Source organism: Hemicordylus capensis, chromosome 4, assembly GCF_027244095.1.
Source record: "Hemicordylus capensis ecotype Gifberg chromosome 4, rHemCap1.1.pri, whole genome shotgun sequence".
Taxonomy (NCBI): Eukaryota; Metazoa; Chordata; class Lepidosauria; order Squamata; family Cordylidae; genus Hemicordylus; species Hemicordylus capensis.
Genome location: NC_069660.1, coordinates 225,678,431 through 225,690,051, shown reverse-complemented (window position 1 = coordinate 225,690,051; position 11,621 = coordinate 225,678,431). Strand labels below are relative to the sequence as shown.

The 11,621-nt window shown below is 43.6% G+C and overlaps 1 long non-coding RNA gene across 1 annotated transcript in view; it reads left to right on the top strand.

The window, feature by feature from the left end:
- The first annotated feature begins 6,040 nt into the window (after window positions 1–6,040).
- The window catches only part of LOC128325150 (uncharacterized), a 64,725-nt gene continuing 59,144 nt past the window's right edge, over window positions 6,041–11,621 (top strand). Inside the window, exon 1 of the long non-coding RNA XR_008307286.1 lies at window positions 6,041–7,402. This is a non-coding gene — a long non-coding RNA (uncharacterized LOC128325150). The remainder of the gene's footprint in view (window positions 7,403–11,621) is intronic.

The window sequence follows — 11,621 nt, the reverse complement described above, 5'->3', positions numbered from 1 at the left end:
TTTTTGGTTGTATTTCAACTGCCTTGAAACTTTTCTGGTTGGTGGTATTCAAATATATTAAATAAATAGGCAAATAAATAAAGGGAGTGGTGTCAAGTATTTGTGGCTTTTCCCATTTTCAGATCTTTAGTTGACTTCCTAACTTCCATTGCAAATCCCTCCTCCTCTGATTTTATACAGATTGTATTTTAAAAATGTGGTAGAATCAGTTCTTCACTGTGCAGACTGCAGATCTAAATGGTCTTTCATATTTAAAAACGAAGAACAAACCCTTCCTGAATACCGAAAGCTCATCTTCTCAGCCTTCTCCCAGACAGGCTTGTTTTCATATGCAAGTGTTCTTTTACATAGGGGAGCATATAAATATGACGTTCTCTACTTGCAGTATAGTACGTGCATTCAGGAAGAAGTCTGCCGTATGATTTTTCTGCATATTTGAGATGTCACTGACATGGGCGGAACTACCATTAGGCAAGGGGAGACAGTTGTCTGGGGGCCCCACTGCCTTGGGGGACCCCCCAGAGACACCTCACATGACTCCCCATTGCCCCCTGCCCAGCCCCAAGGCCCCTCAGCCACTTGCCCTGTTTGCGCTCTCTCCTGCTTATCCTCCTGGCCAGCAATCCAAGCAGCAGACAAGCTGCCTGCAAAGAGCAACTTTTCTCCCCGCCAATCAGCTGATCGGTGGGTGGGCGGGGCTTCCAGGGAGGCCTGCATGTAGGCCTTAGTGAAGCCTGAACTGGAGTAGGCCTGCAGGCCCCAAGCAAGCAAGGTCCCAAGTCCAATTTCCTGTCCTATCTGTGCCTTGACTTGTTCTCTATAAGGGAAAGGGTATGAGGAAAAAACATGTAAACATTGGCTGACATCCTGACTAACCCTGTGCCCATGCAAGCAAAGAAAGCACGAGTGCAGTGGTAACATCCGTGCTTCTGAAGCAAGAGTGCTCATGTGGGAGGGAATTTTTGCCAATCCCTCATTCCTTTGGAAGCATTCCATGCAACTCAGAGAAAGGTCCCTAAGGGTGTGCAACCTTCCAATGAGGCTCAGGTAAACAATGACCTGATACATATGAGGGCAGTTCCTGTACCTTTAATGCTTGCATGCAAGAGGGAATTTCAGCAGATGCAACTTTTCTCATTCTTATGAGACATACTTCACCTGCCAAAAATCTGTCTTCATTAAGGATAGGGTAATTAAAGGTAGAGTTGCAGCTAGTTATTCATCTGCAGCATTCCTATTTCAAATGGAAACTATTCCTGCTCCTATTTTAAAATAAGATTTTATTTCCTTTGCAAGTCAATGTCTTGCAAATGGTTATGGTGTATGAGCATTTGAAAAGGGAAACGACTGTACTATGGTTGCAAAATAAAGGGGAACGTTTGCCACCTGTCACAGCAAAGACAACATCTTATTCAGTATGGATTGATGGCAGTCTGATCCAATTCCATGAGTGGCAAAGGGGCATCACCTTTTCCCAAGAAGCATGCCATGCTTTTGTACAGTTCTAGGTGAATCCTTGGATTATCTAAGGCATTGTTGTTCGAAGAAGAGCTGGTTTATAGATAAAGGTGGTGCTGTCAGAAGTTCTGAATAGGTTACAGCTAATTGCTGACCCTAACAGGCCCAATTAGCTGTTACAAGCACTGCAAGGCAGCCCACGGGACCAATCCTTTCTTATACACACAGACTGGAACTCTCACTGCACCGGTACCTTGGTTACAAGCTCTGTAGTTACCTTTCAACAAATCAAAAGGGTTTATTAGCAAGAAGGACTGCTGCACCCGCTACAGACATGAACAGACATATACCCATACATGCTAATCACCAAAAGTGGGGCAGGGGAAAGAAGACTTCACCTATAGCATGCTGCTGAAATTTATATACAACATATTGTATATTCATTGGGAGGAAGAGATGATGGCAAACCGATTGGTATAGTTTGATGCACACATCCTAACAATGTAGGTTGTGGACAATGCCTAATGGCTACCATGGCTGTTGCTTGTTAGGGTAGGAGTGACTGCTTCACCTGGCTCTTGAGAATGGGAAGGGGGCTTCTTGTGGCATGTGTGTGTGTGTTTTTAATTTGCTCAGTCTCTCATTCAACATCAGCGGCCATCTGGATGAAATTCAGCAGTCCTGACACCTGCGTGAAGAATAAGATGCTGATCAGATGGAATGGGCCAGGGCTTTGTCTCAAGAGCCGAAAAGGGGGATTGTTGTTTAACACAATTGCTTAAAAGGTTTATAAATTATGTGCCTTCAGAGCAGCATATGGCTCATGTGAAATATGGATCAGTAAACTTTTCACTAAACTTGGGGGCTCAGATGGCTGCTTTATAAATGTGCATAATAAATAAACAAACTTTAGAGACACAGTGAAGGGGATGCCAATGGCTTTCTCAACATGTTTTTAATAATAATGCTTTGCATTTGTGGAGCTCCATATCTCTACCTACTTAATCCAAATAGTAAAAGGAGTCCTCCAGACAATAAAGTCTTGTGATCTGGAAAGCATCTCACTGTGCCACAGCAAGACAACCTTAGGATGAACATATAAAGTGGTTATACTGAGTCAGACCATTGCTCCACCTAGGTCAGTATTGTCTTCACTGACTGCCAGTGGTTGTCCAGACTTTCAGAGAGGGGTTTGTTGTTTTTACTGCAGTGCATGGATATCACAGAGATTGAATCTGGGACCTGCTGCATGCAAAGGACCGTTTGCATGCCCCATTATGCAAATAATGGGGAAGGACTCAGCTATGGTCCCTCCCCATTAAATTTAGTTTATGAACACCTGACCCCTATTGTTGCACTGTCCAAATGCAGTCTCAACATAATGGAGACTAGCCAGAGAGAACAAGCATTCTGCCATCTAATGGAGGCTGGAGTAGTAAAATAGACCTTAACATTTACTCACACTCCACTTTGAAGTTTTCATTAAAAGTTGGAGCTGTCATTTATCAGAGGTGTTTGTTCTTTTGGAGTTGTAGGTGTTGGCTGAGAAGAACTACTGAGGATGTGTTGTTAGCAAGCTTTTTCGAGACGCAAAATGCTTCCCTCTCAGATTTTGTACAGTCTGGCACTTGACAGTGAACTCTGACTTGGGGTCGTCATGGCAGTGGAATCTGTGTTCCTGTGTGCGTGAAAAAGATTGGCAGTTTTGAATCTAGCCAAAGAACAAGAAACAGACCTGCCAAAAAAGTAGTCTTGGGGAGCTGCAAGTGTGTGCATTGCATTTGGAGGATGAATGGTGCTTCAAGAATGGGACTATGACCAACACACTGATATAACCTCTGACACTACGCCAGTGCTGTGGTCAGATTCAGCATGTGATGACACCACAAGTACATCGTTTGGCATTTCTTCTTTGGTGTAATGATGACATCAGAAAGGTGTTACATCCCATTGAAATGGATCGAGGAAAGTGGTGATGTCCCTCTGACAATGGCACAGACCAGCATCTGATACATGAGCAAAGTGTTGGACTAGTACAGAACATAGAGGCATGGAGCCATCTTATTCATCTCAGAAAGACTGACAATATCTATGTCAGCTCAAAGGGGCTTGTGTGTAGGGATGTGCTGACCGGTCCGGCGGTCCAGTCCGGGGTCAAACCGAACCACCACCCCCGGTTCCATTGGATCGGAACCGAACTGCCGGGTCTGGTCTGGCCAGTCCGCAAATTTTTTTTTTTAATTAAATTACATTTTAAGTACCCTTAGCACCTTTGGGGGGCTTGCTGAAGCCACGGGTGTGTGTGTGTCTATGCGGGTTCCCTCTCCCCCCGCCGGCCTTCTTCATCACCGCCACGGCCGGGTAAAACAGAGCATTTTCAGCCCTTCCAGGCCTCCGTACAAGCATGCAGCCGCCGCACATGCGCCAATGCCCTCTGTGTGGCCTCACAGAGGGCATTGGCGCATGGGCGGCGGCCACCAAAATGGCAGCTGTGCGCTTGTACGGAGGCCCAAAAGGGCCGAAAATGCTCAGTTTTACCCGGCCGCGGGCGGGCCACAGTGGTGATGAAGAAGGCCGGTGGGGGGGACAGGGAACCCACGCACGCCCCCCTCACAGCTTCAGCAAGCCCCCCAAAGGGGCTAAAGGTACTTAAAATGTAATTTAATTTTTTTTAAAAATTCACGGACTGGTCCCGGACTGGACCAGGGGGGTTCGATGGGGGGCTGGATCAAACTGGCTCATTTCCGTTCGAGGCCAATCCGGCCTCGAACCGAACCGGGCCAGACGGTTCCATGCACACCCCTACTTGTGTGTGCACAGCTGTGACAATGCTTATGACTGTGGTGTAAAGGAATGCAGGGCTAAGACCTTCAATATTTAAAGATATGCTACATTAAAATTATGAAATAAGCAGGGTAATGCAACAGAATCAGAGAAGATGATATTAATTTTTAAATAAGCACTTAACAAAGAATTCCCCCCCCCCCTTTTTTTTAGGTAAACCATCACTAAGCCTAAAGACATCTTATACCTGTCATAATGCACACTTAGACACCGGTCAAACATTAAAGATGGTATTAAGGGAAATACTGCACTGTACATAAAATGCATGGCAAAGCATTGTTAGTATAGATAAATGACATGTACAACATATCTAGCAGCCATTTAATTAGATTAATTAGATCAATATAATTAGTTGTGCTATCTAGACTTAGCCTTGCAATGCACATTGCTTAAAATGGTTTACAGCACTAAAATAATATAACTGCACTTGCCATATCAATGCTATCACGCATCAATATAACCACTAACACACCATTAATAATGGAAGTTTATAGGACACTCATGGGATACATAAAACACTATCTTTGCAAGGGGAAATTTTGATAACATAGCCTGAAAAATAATTTCACCTGTCAAAAAGAGCTTACTTGAAATTTATACCAAACTAAAGGCTGGTTATGATTATATAGCAAATTAATTTAACAAACAGTTGCAGCAGCAGACATAATGAGTAAAACAGAGCAAGTGAACATGATTTGTCAATGAAGGAGACTCTTGGTTTAATTTCTGCCCATGCTTCATTTCCAGAGTAAATCACAATGGGATCCTACACATACCTCTTCTATTTGAACATGGACTAAATCCATGATCTATGAGAGATTTCTGGTTTTAGAAACATGATCATTTGGCAAAGCAGAAGTTACAAACTGTCTGCAGATAGAACCTAAGTAATGCAAATGATACAACAAAAATCAACATACCAAATTCATTTACTATCAGCCAGAAGGCTATATTTGACCCCATGAATGCATGTATGACCATGATGATTTTGAGAATTGCATCATCCACGGTGCTTATGATGGTTCTAGAGCAGGCCTGCACAGCCGTTGGCCTATCAAATCAAACAAAGCCACCAGTCATATATTGTGGCCTGCCAGGTGCTTGATGACCCCCTTGTTTTTGCAGGTTTAAGAAAGGGGATTATTGGGCATCTAATAGAAGTCATACATCAATCAGAGGATCCCAAGTGGTGCATTCATTTCCTAGAATCAATTTACAAGAACCTTGGGTACATGGCCAGCATTTATTTTCCATCTGGAATAATATTTTGTCAGACAAGATACTGGTCTTCTTGTGAGGAAGTGCTTTACCAAACATATGGTACTTCCTGTGGGGAAATCTTGTTTTGAATGCTTTATAATCAGAATATAGACTGTGCAATGAAGTGGTTAGAACGTTGGCCTAGGACTGGGGATACCTGAGTTTTCCCTTCAGCCACAAAGCCCACTGGATAACCTTGGGCCAGTCACTTATCTGTTAACCTAATCTACCCCACAGAACAGAGAAAGAATCATGTTTGCCACCATAAACTCCTTGGAGGAAAAGCAAGGCAAACAATAAGAAAGGAAGTGATCAGCAAAATTAGTATAAACTAGGGTTGTGCACAGGCCGACCCTGCTCCTGGCCATCCTCACATTGTGTTAACAATGCAGAGAGTGTTCAGGAACACATCTAGTCAATAAGTATCAGCTTGATGCCTCAGGATGGGGGTGGGTGGGGGAAAGTTACCTACAAGGAAAAGCGGGCCTTCCACAATGCTGGTAGCCACAGCAGTAGCTCTTCAAATCTTTCCCTGCATCGTCATGTCCTAGAGCAAGAAGCAACATCATTACATTGCATCCCTTTCTGGGTGAATTATGGGGTTGTGGGGAGGGAATGGCTGTTCTCTGTAACTATGTGGTGCTGCCATTTCCCCCTAGTATTGCACCAGGAAAAGGACGGAACACAATGATGTTCTTCTCAGTAGCCACTTCCTTAATGGAAGGTTGGCTCTTCATTTCAGATACCCCCCCTCCCCATGCAATGTTGATATAATGCAGTGAGCCCTTTCTCACAATCCCATGAGCAGACTTTGATGGCAGGTGGTGGGTAAGGCTAGAGCAGCTTACCTTTCCTGCAGACCTTGCAGAGTTGCTGGATGTGCGGATTGAGTGCCCAGACAAGCTGCTGCCGCCCTCGACAGCATGGGGGTTCAGGGGCCGGGACGCATCTGAGGAGCGCAAGTACCTGGTGCATTGTAGGGATCCCTCCCAGAGACGGCTGGGCCCCTTTGTCAGCACTGGCTGGGAGCAGCATTCATTCCCTTAACCTCATTTATTAGCCTGGCTTCTTAGCTGGGTTTGCTGCCAAGGTGCTGCCCGGAGCCCCGGGTCTCCCAGCGGTTCGGGTACCCTAACCAGGTCTTGGCTACTCATGAGAACAGCCTCAGCACTGTATCCAATCCATTGCCAATATCAGAAGAATTTCTCTCCAGAACCTTATCTAAGAAAAATGCCCCTATAGGAGCATTTATATTGCCTCAGAACCAATTATCAGTTGTATGTGATACACAGCCCTAACATAAATTGCATTGAGCAATGAATGCTAAATGGGGAGTTGTACTCCAGCACTCTTACCATGTTCTCTCAAGCACTCCAAAATCTTGGCTACTAATCCAGATACAAAATAAGCACCTGAAGAGCAGAGAAAGGGAGACATTGAGGAGGAGGTAATGAAAAAGGGAGATGTCATTTAACAACACAGGGCTTAAGGTATTCTTGACAGGAAAGTAGTGGGTGGGCAACATGGTCAGGGAGTGTGGCAGAAGGAAGCAGGGCAATACCCAGAGCAGGGACCTGAGGAAACAATAGGCAATAGACGTTTCAACAGAAGCTTGGAAAGAAGGAATTGGTTAAGGAAAAGGTTGCGTTGTTGCAGCAGCCCTTGAAACAACTACAATTCCCAGGATACTCTGGGCCTTTCCCAGGACAGCAGGAAGCATATGGTAGTGGTGGGGAGGGGAACCTACCAGAAGTTATTTTTAAAAGTCAAACCGTGGGACATACTGTCCCCTCATTGTTGGGAATGAAAACAAAGAAAACCCTGACCTGTCTCCTGCTGGGTAAGTAAAAGGGGAGTGATAGGTGTAGGAGGGAGGGGCCAAAGCTTCGGTCTGATTCATTGAATCAGGCTAAAGGAAGCACTGAAGCTTTGAATGAGGCCAAAGGTAGGAAGCACTCCCCTGATGAATGGAGTGAAATCAGGGGCCCTCTTGAAGTGCAGAGGTGGCCATTGATTCAGCATTGCCCCACACAGCCTTACTTAACAGCCCTCGTAAAAAGGGCTGGTTCTGACTAAGTGGGAGAGAATTGCATCAGCAAATATTCCATTTGTTCAAGCTCTTCTACAAAACTTTGCACCACTTTCCCCTGAGGTTTTTAAATCTAGATTTCGGCCTGTATATTTCACCCTGTTTCTCATCCTGCAACCCCTGATGTGTTGTAGTACAGGATCCAAGCTACTGTTTGTCATGCAGCTGCTTGTCTTTGGTGCTGTCTGCTGCCATTCAGTTGGAGGCCCTCTTTGCTGCAAGGCCTTTGTGAGTGTACAGATTGCTTTCCCCCTAAACACATTTGTAGAAGTAGCATCTTCATTTAGCAGCACCGGTCACCAGGAACTCCTCCCTCTGGTTTGGCATTCTGGGCATTCATTTCCCACTGAACACAATTTCAGTTCCAGTTTCCCAAACATTGCATGAGATTGGCCCTCTCTCCCTTAGAAGCAGTTTCTCTCTTTTTGTTAGTATGACCTTCCATGAGAGCTCCGTTCAACTGGAAAACTTAAACTGTTAACCATTACTGAAGGTTTGTAACTCAGTGACACAGAACCTCAGCATTACATGCTGAATATAGAATTCAATGCCATGGAAAATATGAATGGCCACATGGCACGACAGCCTCGGATCCACCTGCATAACACAGCATTTTGTCAGAAGACGCTTGCACCAAAATGTTAAGTCTTGAGTTTTCTGCTATTAATTTTTGTCTTTTGTATAAGAAATCTGAAACTATTGTTGGTACTAAATAAATTATATTTGTGAAACATATTTTTAAAATAGAAAAGCTGTAATTGTGTATTGTGTTAAGTGTTTAATATATTTGTATTGTTTTAAAGATATTGTAAACGGCCTTGGTATTTTTAAATGAAAGGTGGTATACAAATCTGAGAATAAAATGAATTAAGTAAATAAATAAATAATCCAACATGCAGTATTTAAAGTTCCTTATTTCAATGGAAAGATTGTTAGATAACCCTCATTAACTGCCTCACTGATGCAGATTCTCTCTCTCTCCCTCTCCCTTTCATATTTGTGCACTGCCCCAAACTTCCATCTCTGGCTTGTTTATTTTTAGCTTTTGCAATCACAGGACATCATATATAAAAAGGCTATTGTGCCCCACACATACACACACACACACTTATAACAACCAACATTCTTTTTGTATTCCTGTTACAGTAGTTCCTAGATGGAAAGCTTGTTTAACTTAAACTCCCTATGCTGGTTTGACTCTTATCAACACCACCATGGTTCACTACAAGGGTGGTTCTCCCATGAGTCCAAGTGAGGCAACAAACAGCCTCAGTCAGCAAGTGCATCACAGAGCAGCAAGAGCAGCCACCCTGTTCCCACCATGGGTGACCCCCCCACACCAACCTGCCTGCTGCTGCTACCCCACTTCCTCTCTGCTGCCACCACCCCTGTTCCGGGCTCTTTGCCTCTCTTCCTGCTCACTGCCCTGCTCCCCATCTCACTGGCCTGCCTGGTGATGACGCCACTCCTCTTTCTTGTCATTGGCCACACTTTCTGAGACATGCTCTCAGCACTAAGCCAGCATTGGCTCACCCACAATCCATGTTGTAAAACTCCTGTGCATATCAAAGCAAAATGAAAAATCAGTTAACCCTACATACTGATGTCATTCATTGATACACTTCAAAACATTTTGTCAGATAAGAAAATGAATCCATCAGTAGAATGCACTGTGGGTTTTGAGATGGATTTCTCCATCTCAAAGCTACAAGGCTCTCTGTGTGCAAAAAAGGGGGAGATTTTGTCTCTTTCTTCAAAGAAACCTTGAAGCAATCAAGGTAAGATCTAGTACAGGTCCCCTGACTGTGCTATGCCTCCCCTTTGGGAGGCATTTGGCATTACAAGAGATGGCACTATCTATGCATGCTGAGCATGCTGAAGACCTCCGAGCAAATAGAGGAGAAGAGGGAAGCTCTCTGGGCTGTGTATGGCTCCACCTTGTCTGCTCTGAGGTATGTTCTGAGACTTTTCTTCTCTGGAGCCTTAAAGGTAGGCATACCTAGCCCAGAGGAAGTGGATCCATAAACAGCCATGGTTCCAGCCCAAAGTCTGGTAAGGGCTTGGACTCTGGCCTATCCCCTCATAGGAATGGTGATGTGCTTCCCCTCATAGGTGGTAAGATGTATCATCTCATAGGTGAGACAGCATCAGTTTCAACAAGACAACTCTTTGTCAATTAGTAACAAGGAATCTGGATATCAGCTTGAAGATGGAAAACTTTCAGCTTCATACTTTGTAGAGAGAGAACAAAGAGAATATCCAATAAGTCCTTGTAGAATTCATATTTTCTGGAATAAAATTGACCTAGTTTCATTCCATCTATATCCTATAACTTTTCCATCCATGTTGCAGCTCAAGGAAAAAAATATAATATAGAGAGAAATAATGGATTGAATATGACACATACTGTATTTCTTGTGGAGAGATTTCATGAGTGCTATAAAAGAACAAACCCACTTTCTGCTGAAATTCACATCCATTTTGGTGATGTGTTTGTGAGTGTCCGGGTCTGTTGACACTCTTAGAAATACAAATTAAACATTTCCCACCTGTCCATGATTATAACACCATCAAGCAATATCATCAGCACAATCTCCATGATAGATCTAAATCAAAAACCTGTTTGCAAAGGCCTTGTGGTAGAATACAAGACTGGAATGGCAGCCGAAACAGAGTTATCATAAACTACTAGCGTCTTTTGCCCAAATGAAACATTGAACACAGCCTATCTAAAGTGTTTGTTCACAATTAAAGTATCTTTATAATTATCTTTATATCTGTTTTAGCTGCTGCAGTGCAAGCAGGGGTTTATGCTGCAACTGCTAAAGTAGGATTTAGGCTAGACAAATGGAGCAGAACCAAGTAATCCTTCCATGTCCATATCTTGCTGCAGAAACATTACATTTCCCAATAGTGGGAAAGAGATCTTGGCACAACAGGATTATTGGTGGGTTCACCTGCTCCTTGATGTCTTGCTGCTCTGGAAAGGGGTCTGAAGTAAGGGGGTTATTGGTTTTCATGCTCTGACACTAGACTATTGTATCCAATCCGATGCTCCATAGCAGCTATACAAAAAGCAGTGATCCTATGGCTATACTGTACATCCCACTTCCCTTCATGTAAATGACCAACATGACGTACGGTGTTATGTCATTGTTTCTAACCCACACTGGGACTGCTGCACATGTGGAAGGCAGTCCTGGTGGTGTTGCACAAGAGTGCACTTGTGCAACTACTCAAAGCAATGTGCATGCACTTGCAGAGCGCTACTTTCATTGGAAATGTGACGTACGGTTACGCACATGCTGTTTTAAGTAGTTGCACAAGTGCACTCTTATACAGCACCACCAGGGCTGCCTCCCATGTGCATAGTAGCCCTGGTGGGGTGGATATGTTAGCATTACAGTGCATCTTTATTGTAAAACTGAAATGATACATAACTTTAAGTGGAGCAGAAAATAAATATGCTGAATATTTTATGCCTGGGATTGATGATCATGTTGGACTGTGAAAAACATACTTGATAACAATTAGTTGGGGACTAAGGAGAATTTTTGCCCCATAACGAAGCAGATCAGAATAGCGATCAGAATAGCATGTGAAAACCCTGTCATTAGCCTCATTCTTTATCACACTGTTAGTAATGACTTTTTAAAAAACCTATTCCACCAGGAATATGTAGGGAAGATTGGTTTCAAAATGGCTGCCATTTTAATTATCACTCTATATAGAAATTACATCTATGGGCTTTTGAGATCTATGTTCATGAGTTGCCATCAGCACATGCTCCAGCCAATACAACACTGTTGTGATTTGTTTTGGTACCACAGTTATCATCCCTGATCCTCCATCCTTATTTGCCATTTCACCAGCTGATAACTTCTGGATGTAACTAGCCAGTCTGTTTAAAATCTGCAGCTTTTTAAAGTAGCAAGAACAACTCTTTTTCAAGTTATGCAATATCTAAACT